Here is a 25,172-nt window from a genome sequence, read left to right as displayed (position 1 = left end):
ACAAGTTGGAATCAAGATTGCTGGAAGAAATATCAATAACCTCAGATATGCAGATGATACCACACTTATGGCAGAAAGAGAAGAACTAAAAAGCCTCTTGATGAAAGTGAAAGAGGAGAGTGAAAAAGTTGGCTTAAAACTCAACATTCAGAAAACTAAGATCATGGCATCCGGTCCCATCACTTCATGGAAAATAGATGAAGAACAGTGGCTGACTATTTTTCTGGGCTCCAAAATCACTGCAGATGGTGTCTGCAGCCATGAAATTAACAGATGCTTGCTCCTTGGAAGAAAAGTTATGACCAAGCTAGACAGCATATTAGAAAACAAAGACACTACTTTGCCAACAAAGTTCCATCTAGTCAAAGCTATGGTTTTTCCATTAGTCATCTATAGATGTGAGAGTTGGACTATAAAGAAAGAAACCACCGAAGAATTGATGCTTTTGAACTGTGGTGTTGGAGAAGACTCTTGAGAATCCCTTGGACTGCAAGAGATCCAACCAGTCCATGCTGAAGGAAATCAGTCCTGAATACTCTGGAAGGACTGATGCTGAAGCTGAAACTCCAATACTTTGGCCACCTGATGTGGGAGAAGAAGGGGATGACAGAGGATGAGATGGTTGGATGGCATCACTGACTCAATGGACATGAGTCTAAGTAAACTCTAGGAGTTGTTGACAGACAGGGAGGCCTGGCGTGCTGCAGTCCATTGAGTTGCAAAGAATCGGACATGACCGAGTGACTGAACTGAACTAACAGAGTTCTTAAAAAGTGTAATAATATACCGTGTTTCTGTTTATAGTAGTGCGTTATGGAAAATTGGGAACTCTTATGTGAGATAAAACTTACTATAGAGTCAGTATTGTTGGTTTAGGCATAGCCATCTAGATGATGAAATGGAAAATTACAGACACTGATCCTACTGTATATAAGAATTTGGTTCAAGAGGAGGACAGAACTTCAAATAGCAAATATTATATTACTCAATATATGATTTTAGAAAAACTAAAAAAATTGTCTATTTTACACAGTATGCCAATACAATTTTCAATTGATCCAATGATCTAAATTTTTAATAGAAATTTACGAAAGTTTTGGAGGAGATTATTTGTATGCAATTAATCTTGGGAGCTGAGATCTACCTAAACATTTCTTAAAAGCCAAATCCATGAGTATATTTGACCATATAACATAGTTCTGTGGCAAACATAAACAGAGTTGAAAGACCAGTTTCAAAATAGGAAGGATCTTATCACATAAATGTTAATGTAATAATACTTAATATAAAATAATGAAAGAGAAAATTATGATAAAAAAGAACTAAAGTAGACCACTTATACACACAAAAAAAGGGTAAATAAATACGTAAATAATTTGCTTTCTACTATTCAGAGAAATTCAAGTGAAAGCATTAAGGAAATATCAGTCTTTACCTACCAAATTGGCCAGGTATATATGCACAGAGAGAGAGAGAAAAAAATGCCTAGTTAGTTTGGTAACTTACTAGGGGGATTACTTTAGTTATTAGAAGTGAGCACATGAATTGGTAAAGCTTTCTGGAGGGCAATTAAAATGATACCTTTGAACTATGATTTCTATCTTAGGGAAAAAATTATAAGCATTTTATAGCAGCAGTAATTGTATTAGTGAAAAATTCTAGAAAGCTATTGTAATGAATGGAGACAATAAGTCTTAAACTAAAATATATTAATATAAATTGAGAAAATATATAGATATCGTGAAATATTGAGAAATATATAGATAATTTGAATTACCCATGCCACTATTCAGAGAAAACTTAAGATGGACATGAACTTGGGCAAACTTCGGGAGATGGTGATGGACAGAAAGGCCTGGTGTGCTGCAGTCCTGGAAGTTGCAAAGTGTCAGACACGACTGGGTGACTGAACAACAGCAACAATAGAAAATATGTGTTTCTCTTTCTGTTTCTAGATCTTATTGCTTTCATACCTCATGTGTAATATTTTACAAGTGGGATGAATCTGCAAAATAATTTTGCAATTAATGTGAATTATTTATTAATTTGAATATACTTTTATGTCAATGGATACATGTGTTCAATTCTTTTTAGTGGCCACATGGTAATCTATTGTATGGGTATTCCATACATTATTTAAACAATTGTGTAGTATATAGTTTCTTTATAATTTTTCACTGTAAGGAAAATATTGCAAAAATTAAAGCTAAATTTTTTAATATTTATTTTTAAGTAATAAACTTTAAATATATGTATTAAAAATATTTCAGTGCTCTCATCTTAAAGTATTGAATTATGATATTGATATTAATAAATTTAAAACTGTGTAGGAAGTTTGGAAAGTGATTTCATTTATACTGACAATATTATATGCATAGTTGGAAACTTTATGAACATCTGATATAAAAACATTTTTCATATGGGTCTGTACCCATTGAAGAAGACCCTAAATTGTATCCAGCAATATTAATTATTGGGTTAGCCTAAAAGATCATTCGGGTTTTCCTGTAATATCTTATGAAAAAACCCAAATGAACTTTTTGGCCAACCCAATAATTTCTATAGTTAGTCTGTATCAGTTCACTCATTTCACATTTAAGATGACAGAAATCATTTGATCAGTTAAGACATGTACATTTTAGAAAAAGTCATGAACATACTAATCAAAAATAAATTTATTTAGGACAGTGTATTAAAAGAGTCAAAATACTTGGGGAATTGCTTGGTGACCTAGTGGTTAGAACTGGGTGCGTACACTGCTGTGGCCCGGGTTCGACCCTTAGTTGGGGAGTTAAGATCTCATAAACCACTGAGTGTGGTCAAAAAAAAAGGAACCTCTGGAAAATAAATTCTATAATGAAACTCAAAATAATAATAATGATAATAATAATTTATTTAAAACATCTAGCACAGTGCTTGGCAAATGACAATGCTTAATAAAGCTTGCTATTATGATTATTAACATTAAGTAATGTGGGGGACATATGGGTGTGAGAGCTGGACTATAAAGAAGGTAGAATGCCAAAGACTTGACGCCCTTGAAATGCGGTGCTAGAGAAGACTCCTGAAAGTCCCTTGGACAGCAAGGAGATCAAACCAGTCAATCTTTAGGGAGATCAACCCTGAATATTCACTGGAAGGACTGATGCTGAAGCTGAAGCTCCAGTATTCTGGTCTTCTGATGTGAACAAATGCCTCATTGGAAAAGTCCCTGATGCTGGGAAAGATCGGGGGCAGAAGGAGTAGAGGGCATCAGAAGATGAGATGGCTGGAAGGCATCACCGATGTCACGAGCGTGAACTTGGGCAAACTCCAGGAGATGGTGTGGGACAGGGAAGCCTAGCATGCTGCAGTCCATGGGGTCACAAAGAGCTGGACACGACTGGGCAGCTGAACAGCAACAACAATGTGGGGGAAAAAAAAGACACAGTTCTGGACCTCAAGGAACTTGAAATACTGCAATTATAAGTTTCAACAGTTTCCATATTCTAGCTGCAAAACTAGTGAATGCTAAAAAAAGTAAGAGTTGCTCTGCTAAAAATAACAATTCTTATTTAGGTTGTTATCCTGAATTTCATTCATTCTTTAATTTTTCATCAAAATATCTCATTTTGAGAGGACTTTTTAAATATATACGCTTCTTTGTTAATATCTGTAAATTTTAGTTAAGTTTACTCCTTGGTTTGCTTTTGCAGTTCCTCTAGCTTCATGCATTTTTTTTTTTAAATGTAGGCCAAATACATGATATATGTTTTATGCAGCCATGATCTCAGCATAGTATTTTAGTACTGATTAATGACCATCATAATAGTTAGATTAATCATCAATTCTGTTAGTAAATAAAAAATTCTAAAAGTGAGTGTGTGTATGTGTGTGTGTGCACCTAGAATTATGAATGTATATATCTGAAATATGTACTACTCTTGCTAAGCCAACATAATGGTTGCCACAGAAACAGCAAACAGCAAAAACTCACAGCTGACATAGCAAGAAGATAAGGGGCAACACCTTTGGAGAAATTGTGAAATACAACAGGCTAAAAAGTAGAAAAATTAACTGTGTTTAAAATTAATAGTCTTTATTTCTTCCAAACAAGTTTCCTAAGAGATGGAATTAAATACCCCAAATGCTGGCATTGTTAAGATTCAAAATATATACATTTTTTTAATGTAGAAAACTGTAGGCATTAGTGAAAATTTTAAAATGAAATGTTAAGTATTCTTCATGAATAAAGTAATTTTATTAATATGATTTAAAACTAAAATATGTACAGTTTTTATATCCACTAACATTATCATCGAGCATAAAAATATATACTTCTGAAATATACATTTCAGCCCCTCCAAACATCACAATTAGTGACCCACTATTGTAATTCAGCCAGAAATATCTAGTGCTTTTAGTACTTGGTGAAGCAGTCTTTACCAGCTTTCACAGTGCTTTGGTAATCATTTTAATAGAATTTGCTTTTAGATTTTTATTTTTATTTTTTGTCATGCTATGACCACTGCAGATATCCATGAAGGATCTTAAAGTGATTTAATGGTTCATCATATAAATCAAGTTTCATAACATATCATGCAGATTTCTAGAGTTGTAAATTACATAAATCTTTATTACCACTCCATTAGTATAATACTTGTGAGATGAGATAAAATCAAATGCAAAAACTTGAGTGTCCATTTCAATTTTATCTCGCTACAAATACTTCCCTACCTGGAAATTAAACACCATTCAAAGAAAATGCCTTTCTAGTTTTTAAGTATTGATCCTTGGTTGAAAATAAAATATTTATGTTTTGCTATATTTATTATGATTGCTATTTCTTCACTATGCTTAAAAACTGTACTTTTAACCTTAATCTAACTCTCAATAGAATTCAGTAAATTTCAGACATTTAACTATTATAGTTCATGCCAGATCACTATAGCTGAACATATAAAACATATGGTACAACAATTCTGTGGCCCTAACACATTCCCAGTTTATTTCCAAATGGTTCAGACAAAAAAGAAGCAACATTTTCAGAGTGCAAACAAGTACTTTCCAGAGTGAAATGGTTAAATATTGCAGCCAATTCAGAAATAGCAACTGGCTTTTTTTTTTTTTTTTTTTCAGAACCAGGTTTAACGCTTTTTTGCATTCACATGCACACAAATATACTTCCCTCGAGCTGTCAGAAAGCATCAGATTGCCTGATTTGCATGATGAATTTTAAAATCTTTTGAGAAACACAAGGACATTTGCTTCAGGCACTATGATTTTATCATCACCAACATAAACAACAAGTAGAATGCCAGTCAACCTCTGGTGATCAAACCAAAGCCAAAAGGTCTTAAGACTTTGAATGGTTAGTAGAACCATTGTTAGTAGAATGGTTAGTAAAATTTTAATCACCTAAATTCATTTGGATCCATTTTTCAAGTGACAATATTTTGCAGTTCAATAATCATCTCTTTATTGCCCATGATCACTTTGGATGACCCCAAAATCAAAATATGATTCTTATCAAGAAGCTTAAAAACTCAAATACTGTAAGAAATATTTGTAAACAAATTACATTGTCAGACAAAAATATTCTGATCAGTAATGTAAAGGTGGTGTCTTTACTATTTAATTCAACTCTAATTCTTGTACTGTTCACTACAATATCAATTGCATCTATAGATATCCTGAATAAAAAAGAGATGTGCGAAAATGGAAGATTTTTCTATGATTTTCTATTTTGGATTTCATGCTAATAGGGTCTTATCCTTTAAATGATGTGAGAAATAGTACATTAGCACCACCAGAACTATCTTTATAATTAGCTTCTTATATACCTAACTGAGAATTAAAACCACAAGTGATGTGTTGTTTTCCTAGATTTACCATGATGTCGACATATAAAATTTCATTTGAAACTTGGTCTAATTGTGTTTTTATATTTAAACTCAAATTTAAGTTTTTCAGGGCATAAAGCAAGCAAATATGAAAGCCAATCTTTACCTAACCAGTAAAACAGAATATAATTACTGCATTTAGTCAGAAGCTGTGACTGAGTCTCATTGAAATGCAAGGTAAGTGGGTTTCTGGTCTTGAATTATTGAACAAGTAATGTAGGGTCCTGGAGTTGAAGGGATGGAAGGGTATCATTATCTTTTTTTTTTCTTCAGGGAATCCAGGATGACCATTCACCCTTCTGGCAAAAGTGGAATGCACAGGGTTCTATTTCTAAGTAAATCAAAGAAACTTCTATTTGTTAGCTGCTATTGAAGATGCACACTGCAAACTGCATCTCATCTACTTTCATCGTAATATTTTCACATTGTCACAAGTAGCATTATGTCACCAAGACAAACCAATTTCATTCACGTAAACATAAAACATATTTGCTGTAAGATATTTCCATCATTGTCAGGGACACACAAGCAAAGTCTCAACAGTCTGCCATGCCACAGAAAGAGGAAGAGGAATTGTTCATTCACACTCAAATTGAATTCTCTGTCCACTATTTCCTTAGGCTCATTGAATTTATTCATAAACTCATCACTGGTATTGTATTACAGCCAGGAGATAACCATACTTTCCATAAAAACCAACTTAAAAAAAATAGGCAACAGAGATGAGGTGCCAATTACCTTCACCAACAGATGTGCTCATTCTGTTTCTAAGAGGAGATGGCACAAAAGATAAAGCATGACGAAACAGACCTGTTAGAGAGCAGCACAGTCTAAAGAAAGGCCAACCCTCTAGGGATCTACAATAAAGTTCTCTGCCACTCTCTCACATCTGGATTCTTGTCAAGTTAATCTCCCTGGGCTGTGGTCTCCATATCTGTAAAATAAGGGCGTCTATCTAGACGTTCTCAAAGGCTCTACTAGTTCTAAAATTCTTTGGATTCAAAATGAGGGTTATCGGTACTAGTCTTTTTTTTTTTTTGTCTTACTCATATAAAAGATCATTGGATCCTCTAAAAATATTAAAATGGAATTTCTTCCTCAATTGCCCAATTTTCTAAAATAATCTCCAGTTTTGTACTGGAGATCAGGCTGAGAATAACCCACAGAAAACAAGAAATCCCCCCATTACTGTTACATTTCCATCTATTCTTTTTTGCCCCTCCTCCCCACTGTTTATCCCAAATCAGGGTTTTGATCACACATTCAATTACAAGTTGTTCAATGATGCCTATCTCTGTTTCCTTACAGAGGAGTATCAGTAAATATTTCCCTCAAAACCCTTGAAAATTTGCAACAAAAATGCTGAAAAAGCTCATCAAACATCGCAGCTGCTTTCTTTACTAGCCTGCCCGTCTCCTCTGTACACAGTAGACGTCTCCTCCTCCACAGACTTGTGCCGTGGTGATGAAACAAGAAAGTTATGACCAGATAGCAAAATAGTTATCAAATAGTTTATTTCATCGAAATAAAACCACTCTCCACTCAAACTCATACCCTCCAGGGAACTGTTCAGGTGCTCATAACTAGTGCCTGACCTATAATTTTTCAAACCCCTCTAAACCACCAGAACATCACTTTCATCTGGAAAATATCTTGAACTGCAATTGTAAGAGCTGATGGTGTTTAAACGAACATTATAGGTACTTTGTGAACTCACAAGCTATAGAAATCAATAGGTACCTTGCATAGAGAAGGCCTGAAATTGATTTTTCCAGGAGAGAGTCAATTTGTAACTTTAGGAGAAGCACAGACACCAGGGAGGAGGTTTAAGCATGCTGCGGACTTAGAAAAAATTGTGTGGAAAATGCTGCACTGCACTAGAGGAGGAGGATCTCAAAGAAAGAGGGTCTAGATTGGTGGTGTTTTTCAGGAGTGGCTAAAGGGGAAAGAGTTGAGAAATACTAGGCCATTCTCTGCGGCTTGCAGAATGAGCTCTCTCAAGGGACACACAGAAGGTATTTAATAGAGTGTTCTGAGGGTCTTGAATTTAAATGCATACTGTTGCTTTTTCAAGGACAAGGGCATCCAGTGGACTCTTTCTCTCCAGTTTTAAAAAATTTGTCCAAAATTATAAAAAGAATGTATTTTGTTCTTAAAACTGGCCAAGAGAGTAGATCGTATGTTCTCACCACCACCAAAAAAGAAAAAAACTAATTATGTGAGATGATGAAAATGTTTATTAGTTTGACTGTGGTAATCATTTCACAATGCATATGTGTATTAAAATATCATGTTGTGCACATTGCTGCTGCTGCTGCTAAGTCACTTCAGTCGTGTCCGACTCTGTGCAACCCCATAGATGGCAGCCCACCAGGCTCCCCCATCCCTGGGATTCTCTAGGCGAGAACACTGGAGTGGGTTGCCATTTCCTTCTCCAATGCATGAAAGTGAAAAGTGAAAGTGAAGTCACTCAGTCATGTCCAACTCTTCGTGACCCCATGGACTCTAGCCTGCCAGGCTCCTCCGTCCATGGGATTTTCCAGGCAAGAATACTGGAGTGGGTTGCCATTGCCTTCTCCAGTTGTGCACATTAAATATATATAATTTTTATTTATCAAGAAAGTATAAAAATTGTCTACAAATTAATCTGTTCACTCAATACAGGAGTCTAAGCATCATTCGCTTCTCTGGTGGCTCAGACGGTAAAGAATCTGCCTGCAATGCAGGAGACCTGGATTCAATCTCAGCCGGGAAGATCCTCTGGAGAAGGAAATGGTAACCCAAACTCCAGTATTCTTGTCTGGAAAATCCCATGGACTGAGGAGCCTGGTTGGCTACAGTCCATGGGGTCACAAAGAATTGGACAAAACTGACTGACTTCACTTTAACTTTCAAGCATCATTCAGTGTTCACTGCTCTTCCAGGGACCGTGGATGACAGGAAGGTATTGATAAATTTCAAACAAAATGTAACCCCCCAATAAATCTAACTTCCCTTTGTAACCAGAGAATTTTATTCTCCAAACAGCTATTGTTTTCTCCCTTTGCCTGAGTGTTCCTTTATCTTCTCCCTACTGTTTTATACTTTGTACAAGTTCATTAAAACTAAGTTCTACTTTAGTCAAGAGATAATACAAAGGCTAAACATTATTATAAAGTTTTACCTATTTTTATTCTAACCCCTTCCAACAGTGATGATGGAGAATTCATGAAAACCAAACGATTTTTTGAATTCTTGGCAGTTCGGGAGAGAAAGTTTAAAGATGGAATTAGAGGGGTCACATTGTATAAATAAATGTCAGTGTGAATTTTAAAAGGTTGTTTTGGTGAGCTTAAAAAAAAAATCCCCAAACACAAATGCCCTACAAAAGTAATGCTAGGAAATACTATCGTGGAAAAGAAAAAACTTCTCTTTTGTGTTGGATAATTTTTACCTTTATTTAAGGAATGCACCTTTAAAAAAATTTTATACCTGTCAGGGTGAACTTAAGGGGCTTTTATTGACCTTTTTTAGTTTTTCTTTGAATGATACTAACTCTTCTAAAAAATAATTTTAAAATCACATGGTGTTGAATGGACATGGATACGTTAGAAAAGATTTGCCTGTTTCAAAGTCTTCATATGAGCATCTGTCACATGGAATGCAAATTAAAATGGCTACAACTTCAAGTCTGAACATATTACACTAAATTAAATGATGCTGTTCACATTAACAGCATAGAAGTATATATGTATGTATGTATGCTCAGTCACTCAGTCGTGTCTGACTCTTTGCAACCCCATGGACTGTAGCCTGCCAGACTCCTCTGTCCGTGGGATTTTCCAGGTAAGAATACTGGAGTGGGTTGCCATTTCCTTCTCCAGGGGATCTTCCTGACTCAGGAATTGAACCCATGTCTCCTGTGTCTCCTGCATTGGCAGGCAGATTCTCTAATGCTGAACCACTTGGGAAGCCCATATATGTATAGAAAGCTACATTTACTGTAGTGCATGAATCTGGCCTTCGGTCTGAGGTTTACCAGTGTTCAAACAATTACAGAATCTTAGGGTTTCCAAGGCTTTCATTTCAGAGTAGCATTCTTTTAAAAACAAACATTATTTTCTCACCCTGGAAGTGAATGTTTTGTACTCAGTACTGCAAATATTCCACAACTCATTAACCAGTATTAGACGGTCAAAAGAACTCAAGTGATTTAGATTTCAAAAGGATGGCTCTGCTTCAGAAAGCTGAAGACACACAGGAAATTATTTTCACTTGCTATTTGCTTACCTTAGTTTGGACTCATTTCTGCCTCTCATACTCACTCTGTAGAGATAAACAGGAGTAGACTACCGAGAGTTAATTAACCAAAATGGTATCATGTTTTACAAACTAAGTCTGTTTTGATAAGCAGCTGAGGGGCAAATATAAGCCAATGGATACAGATGAAAATTCTAAGAATCGACTATACAACACAATTTAGAGTACAACCTGAAATACAGCCTCAGATACTTACCAGTAAAATGATTCGAAGTGGATGGATTGACACTATCAACACTGGCAGCACTGTCACAGCTAAAAACTTCATCATCGGATTCCTGCACAGAGGAGCAGGATAAGGAGCCATCAATTTCTTCCAACTTCCCCTTGAAAATTCCACTCATCGCTGCAGCACTGTCACATGTAACTGTAACAAGAATGGGAACAACAGAGTACTGAAACATCTGACCACTGATTGCACAGTCAAGGTCTCCAAGTCGTTCTTTGGAGGTGGTGGGGAGGGCTATAATTTTTTGAACCACATCTGCCAGAGTATCATATCCATGCAGAAACAATCCTTTCCGTAATGTTTGAAAGCATTTCTACACGGACTCATTGCTATTTACATTCTCATTCTGACAAGACTATTTTATAAGAAAAAGTCAAAATTAAAAATGTGACATCAGAGGGCTGCATAAGGAAATATGGTTCAGCGTTTTGAAACGTCAAAACAGGAGTCAAATACATTTATTTGATTTGTTCTAGTAAATCGTGTTCTGTCATTGACAGAGCCAAGGTTCAGAACGAAATAGATCACTCACTTGCATGCTGTCATACCCAGAGCATGCTGATTAGGGCATGTCTATCTTGCTTGGGATTTCTTTTTTTCTCAGGTACAAAGGCGTCTACTTTCCTGGGGCTCTTTGTCCGTCAAAAATCAAATTGGTTGCTAGGAACGGCTGTACCTACAGAATTTAGATGCCTTATCATGTTTCCAGTCAGTTCAGTGGAGCTACAGGGAATTCTGGAATCCTGTACCATGGAGGCTGGCTGAATAAATTTTATACAGGGTAAATCACAGTCCCTAAATCTTTTGCTGGTTAAAATATTAATTTGAGCCTCTTTATTTGGCATGCTGCTATTCATGGGGTCACAAAGAGTCGGACACAACTGAGCGACTGAACTGAACTGAACTGATTCTTTGTATCAACATGGTCAGTGAAAGCCAGTCTGAGGTAGCCTGATACATTTTTAAAAAGTTGTTAATATCAATTTAGATGAGTCATTAGACCTCTGAGAGTAATAATTTCATAGCCATAAAGTAACTCTGACGATAATCAGTGGTTGCAAACACAAATTCTTACAATGGCAGTTAATTTCAATGAGTAAAGAGGATCAGATATAATAAAATCATCTCAGTCCTCTCATTTTTCTTCTGTTATTTGTAACAAAGGTATCAAGAAATACTTCTCTACCCTAAGAAAAATGATAGCATAGGAACCATAATAAATGATCTCACAACCAAAGAGACAGTGGGTAGTAAACAGTGTAAACTGTGGAAAACTGGAGATGCACACACAGGCCAAATTGGGAAGCCACTACTTAGGTCCAGGTCATTTCACCTCCATGCTCTCCCAATATAACCCAATCTAAAATCTGGCCAATGCCCCATTCACATTCAGAAGCAATCCTTTACACTGTTAGCTTTCACATGTCCCACCTTTTTATTAATTTTGTTTATAAAATTAAAATTAAAGGAGTGATTCTTATGTTACATTGTAATGTAAAGCCCCTCTTAGATTGACTCTATAAGAGTCAAACAACGGTTTAGATCTGTGGCTTAGAAGGATTAACAGAATAAGGATTCAAAACATTCTCTTCCTTACTAGCCCAACACAATACCTGAAATGCCTTTGCTAGAGACACATAAGTTGGGAGAACAAACTTATTTTACAAAGATGCTTGCACAATACGTGCTACCAAGGAGAGGTGGTATCTTAAGCCATCAAATCTCAGCATAGCACTCCTATCTGTAATAAGGAACAAATCAAAATAGAGTGACTTTCTTAAAAAGTCTGGCCACTTTCATTTGCCTCTCAGTGACCTCACAGAGTCTCGACATTGGTACCTCAGGTCAATTTTGGTAGCTATACTTCTGTGGGGAGTATTTGTTCCAAGTCCTTCTGTTGACTAGCTTCCTCTGTTTCTGTATTTTCTGCTTTCTAGTATTCTTAGCTGCATACAGTTTTATTTCTGAAATAACATCTTCTGTCTTATCATATCTTGAAAACCTCAACACTAAACACCAATTCTCTTGTTCTTTTAATATATTCCAGTTCAGATTGTTGAGTAAGGGAATCTGAGTGTGTTCATTCAGATATTTATGCCATTCTAATAGAAAAGAAATGTGTTTATTTTCCGTACTTTAACGGGCCATTTATTATTTATTCAATAAACATCTCTTGAGCTTCTCCCATGTACCAGTGACTATTTTAGATGCTAGAGAATGCTAAAGTAACCACACAGGAAAAAAATCATTCCTCTAACAGTGCTCCCTGCTCAGTGTTGTTGGGAAAAGGGCAAATAAACAGATGAGTAAATTAAGTATGATATATGTTCTGTGGAGTTAAATACTATGAAGAAAGTTAAGTGGTCAAGTGATATAGCGATCAGATATTTGGCTGTTAGAGAACACTGCATTTTGAATGAATTGGTGAGCTCATGTTACAGTAAGGAAGGTAAGGGAGCCAGTCAGTCTGACATTTGGGGAAAGAGCAGACCAAGCTATAGGAGGCAGGTGCCCAAGGTCCTGGTCTGGGCATAGGAGGCAATGAGTTTAGACAAGTGTTGGGGGCTAGATTGTGTCGAGACTGTCAAGACTTTGGACGTTACTCTACACGAGCTAGAGGGCTTAAGTAGTGGAGTGATAGGATCTCACTTATACTTTAAAAGGGCCACTCATTTGCCTATTATTTCTTTTTTTTTTTTTTTAAAGAGGGCTTATAATAAAGGAGTGGGCTTCCCTAGTAGCTCAGTTGGTAAAGAATCCGCCTGCAATGCAGGAGACCCCAGTTTGATTCTGGGTGAGGAAGATCCGCTGGAGAAGGGATAGACTACCCACTCCAGTATTCTTGGGGGCTTCCCTGGTGCAGCTGGTAAAGAATCCGCCTGCAATGCGGAAGACATGGGTTCAGTCCCTGGGTTGGGAAGATCCCCTGGTGAAGAGAAAGGCTACCCACTGCAGTATTCTGGCCCAGAGGACACCATGGACTGTATATCCATGGAGTTGCAAATAGTTGGACATGACTGAGCGACTTTCACTTTCACTCCACTTAGGATAAAGGAAAGGTAGATTTTATGGGGAAATGGAAAAGTCTAGAATTAAGGAGGACTTAGCAGCTCAGATGAATAGTTAAAATCAGAACCTGATAAGTCAGAGGGCTTAAGAGATTTCTTCTGGAGGAAAAGAATTTAGAAAGACGTCAGAAGGATGAGGAAGGTCAAAGTGCTTCCCAAAGCAATGTGGTTACTTAATTTTACCTACAATCATCTCTGGTATCTAAATCTAACAAATATTTGATGATAATGGGAGCCACCTTACCTGTTAGGTTTCAAATAGGACCAATTCTGATACATCCAAGCACTTTGTGATACCCCTTTGGAAAATAAAATTAACAATGAAAATGTAAGCTTTCTTTCATTATTCTAAAGGAATACTTTTAATTTGGTAGAGAAGAGGCATTATATGGATGGTGACCATTATCAAAGATTTACCTATCGATGGGAAAATGGAGGCAAAGAGTTAATAATCCACCACCTTCCCCAAGGTTACTCATTCAAGATTTTTTTCAAAGTAAAATCCATAATTATGACTTGTTACTGCAGGGGTTATAGGACTCTGGCTTGGAGTTGACCCTGTTTGAAGGCCATTGGTTGGAGAATCTCTCTTATCTGTAAGCAAATTATGGAGATTTTAAAAGAACTGCAGAAAACCTCCTAAAAACTGAGAGCTGTTGATGGGTTTTTTAAAATGCTAATGTACTCTGTTTATTAGTTATAAGAAACTATTTGGAAATTTTTCTTTAATTGGTATGAAATCAATGTAAATAATTTGTGTGAATTTGCTCACATTTTTACTTTTAGTTCTAGTGACCTTGAAGAAAGTTGAATAGTCATTAAGGAGAAAATGAACCATGTAATTAGATAGCTCAGTAAACACAAAGAAAGGGTGGGAAAAAAATGTCTCAAAGCAAAAGAAATACTTGGAGAAAGAGAAGAAAAAGAGATTCATCCTACTTTGTGTTTGCCAATTTGATTCTACTGTAGTGTGTTCCAGTTGTAGTACTAAAATTGCAATGTTACAATTATTTCCATGGCAACAGACAGTGAGATCATGCAGGAGAAGTTAAATTGTGAGAGAAATTAAGATGCTACCCCCATTCAGATGCCTGCAATAATAGGTGGGAAGGGAGAACAGAGTTATTATAAATATCCTTGATTGAATTTGTCCCAGCCACATAGCCCAGGGAGAGCAATTCTAAACAATATTAAGTCACCCTATAACTCAGAATGCTCTTTTGAGAGTACATGGCTGGAAGAAACTGTTAGCAAACAGAGCAGAGTATGAATGACTTGATTTATATTTTCTAGCACCTAAACGATTACAATATTTGTTAGAAGTCAAAGGTTCTAGAATTCTAATTCAGGGTCCCCCACAAGGTTGTATGTGTCCTAGGTCCCCCCCCCAAAAAAACAAACGGAGTTAAATTAGGTTTTCTTTATCTAACTTAGAGGAATGCAGTATTGTTACTGACCCTATATCCAACAATTCCTTTTAGAGAGGTATATAAAATAATTTCCTTAATACTTTTCCTAATATGAAAACAGTTAAAATTTTGTCAGTCAAACATAAGAGTCATATTTTAATTAAAATATTCAAAACAACAGCTGAATGCTTTTATACAAAACTAGACACTCAAATACACTGTCTAGGTTTGTCATAGCTTTTCTTCCAAGGAGCAAGTGTCTTTTCATTTCATTGCTGCAGTCACTGTCCACAGTGACTTTGGATTCCAAGAAAATAAAATCTGTCACTATTTCCACTTTTTCCTAGTGTATTAAAAAGCAGAGACATCACTTTGCTGACAAAGGTCCATATAGTCAAAGCTATGGTGTTTCCAGAAATCATGTATGGATGTGAAAGTTGGATTACAAAGAAGGCTGAGTGCTGGAGAATTGATGCTTTTGAATTGTGGTGCTGGAGAAGACTCTTGAGAGTCCCTTTGACAGTAAGGAGGTCAAACCAGTCAATTTTAAAGGAAATAAGTCCTGAATATTCATTGGAAGGACTGATGCTATAGCTGAAGCTCCAATACTTTGACCACCTGATGTGAAGAGCCAACTCATTGGAAAAGACCGTGATGCTGGGAAAGACTGAGGCAGAAGGAGAAGAGGGCGGCAGAGGATGAGATGTTAGATAGCATCCCTGATTCAATAGACATGAGCTTGAGCAAACTCCAGTAGATGGTGAAGGACAGGGAAGTCTGATGTACTGCAGTTCATTGGATCACGGAGTTGGACAAGACTCAGCGCCTGAACAGAAACAGGCTGGATTCTAAGGCGGTGTACAAGATTCCTCACCCTCTAGTGGGCATTCTTTGCATAACCACAGGGTTGTGAACATGGTGAAATATCACTTGGTCCACATTATACGGCAAAGGAAATTTGCATATGTAATGGAGGTCCCAAATCAGTGACCTAGTAGATTATCTAGGTGGGCCTGACTTAATCACATAAAATTGAGATTCTCTCTGGTCAACTTTGAAGATGGAAGAGGTCATGTTACAAGGAATATGTGCAGCCTCTAGATGCTAAGAGTGGCTCTAGCCACAGCAAAGGAGGAAGCAGGGACCCTATAAGCACAAGGAACTGAATTCTGCCAATGAGCTTTGAAGTAGACTTTCCCCCAGAGTGACCAGACAAGAATTCAACGGAGCTGACCCCGAGTTCAGCCTTTTGAGACATTAGGCTAAGAATTTAGCCACCTCTGTCAGACTTCTGATCTACAGCATCTATAGCATCTACTATATGCTAAAAGCAGGCATTGTTTTAAATTGTTAAGTTTGTGGTAATTTGTTGTAAGGCAGTAGAAAAGTAAGACAACATATATCAACTTTTTTAACTTTGTTGTATACATATGAGGTAAGCATTATTATTGGCAAGCATTATTATTAATATCATTTTCAGATTAAAAACTAAAATACAGAGAGGTTAGATGATGAACCAAGGTCATAACTAGTCTTACAGGCAGCATTCCAACCCAGGCGTTTTGGGACTTGAAATTATATTTTAATCATTACACTCTTCCTTGATTCTTAATGGTATCTTACTGCTTAAATCGTTTTTGCAATTTCACTATCTCATACAGTACTAATTTAGCCAGCTGATATCCAATGAGTTAATTGCAGCTAATATGGAAAAATAGGAAGAAAAAAGGAATTTTTTAATCCCCTAATGAGGAATAGTATTTAGGAAGCCATTAAAAACCTTGGGGATTACTCTGCCCTTTCAATTCTTAGTTTATTAACAGAAAAGGATGACTAGCAATAACAACTGAAATTGCATACCATTCATGATTATGCCTTAAATTCTGTGGTGAAAAATGTACTATGTGGATCTATCAATCTTTACAATATCATTCAGGTAGATTACTGAATTTCACAGAAAGGGAAACCGAGGCTCAGATAGCTTAAGTAATTTGCCCACATTTACACAGGCAGTAAGATAGTATGTCTGGGAAGTGAATTATTGTCTATATAATGACAAAATTTATGATGCTTTTCATCAATCATTATGCTATACTATCTAAAGAACTAAAGGTTAGCCAAAGTTACCAATACAATACCCAATTTGCACTAGAGGATGCATTTCTAGAAGCAGATGTGCTGACTGGCTGACTGAATCCTCCATTTAAGGGATGGATATATACGTACGCCACTTAGCAACAAATGCAAAAATGCAATGTACACCACAGTACAGTCCCCACACACATGAGTATATTTGAAAATATATTAGCTATTACCAGTCTTCTTTCTCTACAGTCTCCCCAGACAATACATCATGTAATTTTTTTTTTTTTTTTTTTTTACTGGAAGTTCTATTGTACCTTGCTATGGTAGACTGGGACTTTCACTTGTCCTGTATGATTGCTTACCTTTGCCTTGAGACATACTGCTGCTGCTGCTAAGTCGCTTCAGTCGTGTCCGACTCTATGTGACCCCATAGATGGCAGCCCACCAGGCTCTGCCGTCCCTGGGATTCTCCAGGCAAGAACACTGGAGTGGGCTGCCATTTCCTTCTCCATGAGACATACTAAACCCTGGTAAAGTGGGTATATTAGCTCTTAGCACACACCCTTGGTTTCTTTGTAGCTGATTCAGCATTGTCACCTGCCAAACATGATGACTTAAAATTGTTCACCAGAATACAAGATGAATGGCAGGAAGTAGATCTGAAGCAGAAGAAAAATATTGCTGAACAATTTAATCTTTAATCAGTGTTGCTGAATAACTTCGAATCAAGAGAGTGAGTATTTATTAAACAAGAGTATATATATTAGAGATTGATAAAATACATATGACTGCATTTTCTTACACAAACATTAGGATTTATGTTAATATAAAATTATAATGAATTACATTAACATATAATTTGTCCATTGATTTACTATATGATGGGGGTGTGTGTGTATGTATTCTGCTCTTCAGAAACAGAAGAGTATTACAAACGAAGAGCACAGTGCAGACAGGCATGGTGAGGATGTACACAGATGCCATTCCCTGTTAAAGTCAGAGAGAGCTCAAAGGGCGTTTGCACAATAAAAAGTCTGTGATACAAACTTTTTGTGGCTTAATGACATGTATGTAACACAAACACTGTCACACAGAAGGGTGTTGACAAAGAAGCACATGAAAGAAAGGGACTGTCTTAGCATGTAATGAGTGTCTGTCATGGAAAAGGTACCAGGAAAGGGTAAGATGATTATCTGACAAGATCGTTCACTTATTTACTCTGAAAACAAAACAATTTTGGTACAATTTTGATACATAAAATGTATCAGGTATTACGATAGATGTTGATGACATAAGACAAAGGAAACCCCCTGGCACAGAATTATAACTGAGATAGTTGTAAAAGGTTATAGAGAGGTCAGAGAAGTGACTGGAAGGGCCACACCAAAAAGCCATGGCAGGGAGTACAAGACAGGCCTGAGGTGGTCTTAAGACTGCTCTAGGTGGTCCTGCCCATCATGCATGATGATCTCTGAATACAGAAGCTTATAATGGAGTCCCTAAACTCAATTTTCCATTTGATTCTCAGTCCTTGGGGACCTCAGTGGGCAGGTTGGGAGAGTCCACTCAGGGCCCTGTACTGATCCAGACATCACAGTGGCCAAACAATCTAAGGTTTAAGTTTTATGAGCTATAAGAAAGGAATTTTAAGACAGCAAAGCAAGAATTTTTTAAATGCCTTTTGAGAACCTTTCCCAATCTTTCTGCCTTAATCTGCCGACAGCATCAAAACCAGTTTTACCTGGGTAATGACTGGTGACAAATATTGATTTTCCATGGCTAGCCTAACCTGACATAGAAAAGGAAACAGAAATCTTTGTAAATACATTCAGGAGTCCTGTTTGAGAAGTTGCTTGTTTCTTTTATTAAATATATTGTGATAGATCTACAAGATGACAGCAGCTAACTGCAACACTTACTAGAAAACAAAACTAGAATGCAGCTTTGACCCTGACAGCAAACTCACAGAAAGTCAAGGAGATTATGACAATAAGTCACAGTGACCAGGATGACCGGAAACCCAAAGCAGGTCTAAATGGGGAGTTCCGTGCAACTGAAATTCCTGTGTTTTTGCACATTAGGGAGCATCTGGTACACCATGTTTCTTCACCCTCTTCCAAAGTCTTCCTAACTCTTCTTTTCATTCATCCAGTATTTAATGCATTATAACCAATACTTAATACAAACATACTGTTTGGCTGTTCTTGTCTTGCATAGTTCTCAGTTTCCCACTACAATATCATTGCTAGAATCCTTCTCTGTGCCTTACTTTCTTCACAGGTAAAGTAAGCAGTCCAGGAAGGAATTATCTCTACAGGCCATCTCCACACTTCTAGAATGATGGAAGACTACAATATTTAAAGGGAATAATGAAAATTAAGTGAGTGTTTGCCAAAGGACTTTGTAGTCATTATTGTTTAAAGATACAAAATTTACATTAGAACTACTTTTACTTGGTGATTTAATATTGTTACAAATGTGCATGTGAGTCAGGAGAAATGTATCTATAGGAATGTGTTGTGTGCATTAACTTTTGTTGTATTGGAAGTTGATGTGTTAAGTCCTTGATCTAACTAAAGTACACAGACTCTCTGGCAATAAATCACATGACTACTATCTATCTTTTTGGCCATGAAACTAATATCAATGAATGGCAAAACTGATCTCCCACTAAGTAGTTTTCTTGGTGAAGTGTCATCCTTAGCATTGACATTTATCAAGGTCATCATAATCTTCTATTAAATGCTTGAAAAGTTACATTGAATCTCTATTCTCAAAGTATGTACATTCAGCAATTTTCAGGTGAAACTATTTAGTCTATTTGTTATCCACTGAGATCTAAACAGTTGACTAAGAAATAGAATGAGTTGCCCAACTGATTCACTGAGATATGTAAAACATCCAAATTTGATCATTACCTTGATAAACAAATCCATTCCTTGCTCCTTGATTCACAAAATGGTAATTAAAGAATAATAATGCTGCTTTGAATCAACGCCCTTTCTATACTGATATAAACCTTATACTATGCTATCAGGTATTAGATATATACCAAGTCAAAAATAAATTCTGATCAAGAATATTTTTGAGCTAGGCCTGTGTTGTGCTTAGTCAGTCAGTCATGTTCAACTCCTTGTGAGCCCAATGAACAGTAGTCTGCCAGGCTCCTCTGTCCACGGGGATTTTCCCAAGAAAAGTGACTGGGTTGCCATTCCCTCCTCCAGGGGATCTTCCCAACCCAGGGATCAAAGCCAGGTCTCATGCATTGTGGGTGGATTCTTTACTGTTTGAGCCATGAGGGAAGCCTGAGAATACTGGAGTGGGCAGCCTATCCCTTCTCCAGGGGATCTCCCCAACCCAGGAATTGAACTGGGGTCTCCTGCATTGCAGACAGATTCTTTACCAGTTGAGCTACCAGGGAAGCCCGAATCATGGCCTACCACAGTACAAACACTAACATGGTTTTTCATTTGCTTGAATTACTTGAAGTACATAGCACAGTTTGAACAGTGAAACCTGACTTGAACTCCCTCATCCTAGTGGAATTTCCATTTCTTCTAAATCCCACCCTTCCGTTTCCAGCAGTGTAGGGTTATTTGCCAAGGCAGCATATTTTCATTATAGATATAAAGTTGTCTACCTATATTATAGGGGAAACTATTAATATTTCATATTCCTGAATACATTTCGTGAGACTTAAGAGACCTATATAAACTCACCTATGAATCTGGCAAGCTACTTTAAGCAGATAAAAAAGCATAAAGCAGTAAAGAATCACTATCAACAAACTGTACTTAGAAATTATCTGTAGCTAAAGTCCATGCAATGCATTCTTTTCAGGAACTTGAAACATACTTGATAATTTTGAATGTGCCTGAAATGAGTTATTTGCACAGGTTGCATAATCCATTTACTAGTCTATCTGATTTGTTAGCATGCTCTTTAATGTCATCTGTGTTTATGATGAAAGTGCTGCAATTGAAGAGCTTTGTGTGTGTTAATTGATAAAAACTAAGTACTTCCCATTATCCTAACTCTTTTTGAAAAATAACATACTGACATACCAAATTAATTTCACTTCAAATAATGTATTGCCTACATATTAAATATATTAAAACATGGTTTAAGCTTGTAGTACTTTATTTGCTCCATTGCTAACAGTTAATCTAATAGACTAACGTTAATATTATTAAAATAAGATATTATATGTCAAAAGCATTTAAACAAGTGGTGAAAGGGAAGATAGAGTTAGGACTCTCATCTGAATTATAATAAAATGCATCCTCCTGCAATGTAGAAGACACAGGAGGCACAGGTTTGATCCCTGGGTCAGGAAGATCCCCTGGAGAAGGAAATGGCTATCTGCTCCAGTATTATTGCCTGGGAAATCCCACGGACAAAGAAGCCTGGCGGGCTATAGTCCATAGGGTCCCAAAGAGTCAGACATGACTGAGCCCACATGCTTCTAATAAGCCAGGAAATAAATAGCAGCTTTATGCCGAATTTTCCCTTTCACCAAATAGCTGAGATAGAAAAAAAAATCATAATGATAATGTTTTAATTTTAAAAATTGCCTAGGGTAAAATACGATGATAGTTGTGATTTTTATTTCTTATAAAGAAAAGCTACATAAAAATTTCATGTCCAAAAAAATTGCAAAAGATTTCAAATAAAACAGAAAGCATGTATGTGTACTTATAATAATTCCTATTAAACTTCAAATATATTACCTTAATGCTATTGAAAAACAGTTATTAGGTTGTTGAAATGTGTGATTTTTTATATATATTAGATATATTACAAAGGTAAGGAAATGACTACATTAATAAAAGATGGTCTGGACATTAAGTTAAAAGACATTTTTAATCTCATATGTCAAAATATGTATTTAATCCTTTTCACGATCCATAGACTGAACATATATCTCAAGCTTTTCTCTTTTTATGATTGAAATGACTGACACATTAAAAAATGCTTCTTAATTTATTATCTTGCTCAGTATCCTACTAACTGCTACAAATATAAAGAGAAAAAAGAAGGAAAGTATTCTGTCCAGGAGACAAAGTTGGATACAGTGGTCTCTATTAAAAACCTGCATTTGAATCTTTATGTTTGCACCAAAGGAAAAGCAAATGGTCTTCCTTTGGCACCATTCACACAGCAGCCTTACGTGGGTTTCATGCTCCTTGTCTCATCCTTCACTTGGACAGGAGCCTCTTAACTGTTTTCTTTCATACTTTGTTTTCTTTCTAGCCTCCACTCCAGTGTGTGCATGCACACACGCACACTTACACACACACATTCTTTTCACATAGTCTCTGCAGGAAATGCTACCATAGTTATCTCATGCAGACGGCTGCCCATGGAGGATAGAAAAGTCTGACTGAGAAAGGGTTTAACTACTTTTCATCCAAAATATGAGAGCCATTAAGCAAATTACAAAAAGCAGCAACAATATACTCTGGTTTTATTCAGAACCTTTCCCTTAGCGATTATTAAAAGGATGATATTTTTAGCCAAAGAAAGCAAAATGCATCTGCAGCAGCTGGTTTCCAAGGAAACAGAATAATTTAAAACCATGTGGAACTCTGCTCTCTAATTTTCATCAATTCCCCTTCATTCTTAGAGGTAGATTTACTTGGAATTTATAATTTGCAAAAAAATGTAGCTGCCTTAACTTATTTTTCTTTAACACATTTCAGGAGATGAATATCATATCACCTTAAATTCCAGTCTAAGGGGTGTATTAATTTCTACCATCATTTTGTTTTGAAAAACAAGATCAAAATAATCCATCAATAATTAGAAACATGGCAGTATTTTAACATCATTAAATTTTTGAAATCCAAAAATAGCTCAAAATAAATTATGCAAGAGTATTTGCTTGGGTCAATATGACATTTAAGTGTGTAAACATATTATTAACTATGCTTGCCACATTTAGATAATTAAAGATAGTTCTCCATTCATTTAGATAATCATTTCATTCAGTAGTTTTTCTACCCCTTTTTTTTATTTTGCAAAAACTGCTATGTTTTTGTCTGTTCTTCAAGGGTAAAATCCATTTCTCAACAAAAACAGAAAGCAAACACAACACCAAAAAAAAAAAAAATCCAAAAACATTGTATACGTCCATTCCTATTAGTTTGTGAATCATTCAAAAGAAGCATTTTAAAAATATATGAACAAGTCATCATTGAAAGACTTTTATTAATATAATCAACAAGTATTAATTGATGGTCACTGTGTTCAAGTCAGTAATAACCTTTCTTAAAAGGAACTCCATTTTAATGAGGTTTCCCAACCTAAATTGACCTATATTTACAAATTAAAATCACTATAAAATTAAATGTACTTGGAGAAGATTATTTTTCATATGTCTCTCTTATAATTGTGTCATTTAAGTCTATACATTTACCCTAAGGGTACATAAAAGGCAATATTAAGAGAGAGAAGGAACTGGTAAAGTAAAATCTTAATTTTTGAACTGTTAAAAATATTGCCCTAGGGGTACTACAACAATATAAATGCTGTGATGGAATTCTTATACAGATATATTTGATTAATAAAACTACCAATGAAACTTGCCTAATATGATGCTATTTTTTATAGCAATGTTTAATTCTTCACAAACAGGTTTCTGGACTTTGAAAATGAAAACAGCTCCATGCATGTTGATAAATAAAGACAATTATTTAATTATCATGTGAGCTTACAATTTACTAAATAAAATGATATAACTACTCAATAACATGTTCTTTATCAAGAGGAGGGAGTTAAATAAAATGCATATGAATCATTCATGCTAAGTTAGTATTCAGAGTCTACAACCTGCAAAAATTATTTTCCTAAGCCATTTCTTGTGTTGTAAATATTAAACACCACATGAAATTTTATACTACATATTCAGAGAAAGCTCCATTTTCTCAGGACCTGTGGAATTTACCGAGCTTTCCTCAGTCTTTCTTTGATTCACAGTAACATACACTTGAATAAAAACGAACAATAAAAGACACTCGATGACTCATTTTATCTATTAATTTTGCTCCAGTAACACTTGCTAGAAAGTTATCCAGAATAAAACATGCCTCTGGCGTTTTTATCAGCTAAGGATTTTATAGGGAGAAAGAACAGCTCATTGCAAGCTTCCTCAAGTAATGTGAGGGACACACTTTCAAGGAAATGTCTCATGGAATAATTTCTGTATCATAAAATTGCCTCAGTAAGAATTGAGAAGCATTCTCTTTTGAAGAAAAGGAATGTTTTCCCTTCTCTTTTGCTCTTACCTGTAAATATGGTTTCTGTACTTCGGCTCCGTCAGAACAGACTGAAGAGTTCACTCCTCCCTCTTCTATCCATCAGGCGGCAGCCAACCAATAACAAAAGCCAGATCCTGGCATTCTCTGGCTCATGCTCCCTGTCTGCTTTCATCCCTGTTCCCTCCCACCCCCACTCTTTTAGAGGACAAATCCTTGCAGCTGGGAGAGAGGCAGGGAGTGGGAAAAAAGGAATATGGAGAGGAAAGGAATAAAGAGATGAAAGATATTTCAAAGAACAGTTCCAAACTATGGAAAATATCTGCAGGTGAACTCGACTGAAGTAAAAATGTCTTGCTTTGGCTTTAGGAAAATAGGGTTGGTTAATCAATGCTTTACCCATCTGAAATCAAAGTGAAACACTCATGGTAGAGCTTAGGGACATTGCCTATTTTTCAGTTCCCACTGATTTTTTTTTCAGTGGAATAAAGAATGATCTTCTCATTGTACATTTTGATATGTAGATAGAAGAGGTTGAGGCTGAACATCAAGATAACATTATGCACATTTAGTTTGCAAAGAGATAAAATGAATTAAGACCCTTTACATTGATGTATAATGCTATTTGCATTTCAACCTTTGTTGGGCACTGTTTTCATTTAAAAACAGTTTCTAAGCCTAGTCACAATGAGAAAGATGTTTCATCCCAAGCACTAGAATATTTAAATATTTCAAAGTTATGTGGTTTGCATTACTTCATATTTCTTAAATGCTGGCATCAATTTCTCTATGTGAATAACGGAACTTGTTAAAGATTAAAAAGGAATCAGCCATTTTGTTGCCATGTCTCAAAGTGACTAATTGAATTCCAATATTATTCTATTAACCTTGGGCAAAATCATTTCACTTCTGAAGTAAGAAGCATAACATGTATGTAAGGACAT

At 36.0% G+C, this 25,172-nt stretch overlaps 1 protein-coding gene across 2 annotated transcripts in view; it reads right to left on the bottom strand.

Annotated features, from left to right (window-relative positions):
- Nucleotides 1–24,291, bottom strand: part of CSRNP3 (cysteine and serine rich nuclear protein 3) — a 196,145-nt gene extending 171,854 nt beyond the window's left edge. Inside the window, exons 1-3 of one of the 2 annotated variants that reach the window (XM_043488092.1) lie at nucleotides 24,259–24,284; nucleotides 13,723–13,777; nucleotides 10,378–10,548 (exon numbers count right to left, since the gene is read on the bottom strand). The gene's annotated coding sequence lies outside the window, so the exon portion shown is untranslated. Of the gene's footprint in view, nucleotides 1–10,377; nucleotides 10,549–13,722; nucleotides 13,778–24,258 lie in introns of both variants that reach the window. The other variant, XM_043488094.1, reaches the window with a different exon arrangement.
- Between the last annotated feature and the right edge of the window lie 881 nt (nucleotides 24,292–25,172).

This window comes from Cervus canadensis, chromosome 15, assembly GCF_019320065.1.
Source record: "Cervus canadensis isolate Bull #8, Minnesota chromosome 15, ASM1932006v1, whole genome shotgun sequence".
Lineage (NCBI taxonomy): Eukaryota > Metazoa > Chordata > Mammalia > Artiodactyla > Cervidae > Cervus > Cervus canadensis.
Note: the sequence above shows the minus strand (reverse complement) of the source record. Positions and strands in the feature narration are given on the sequence as shown.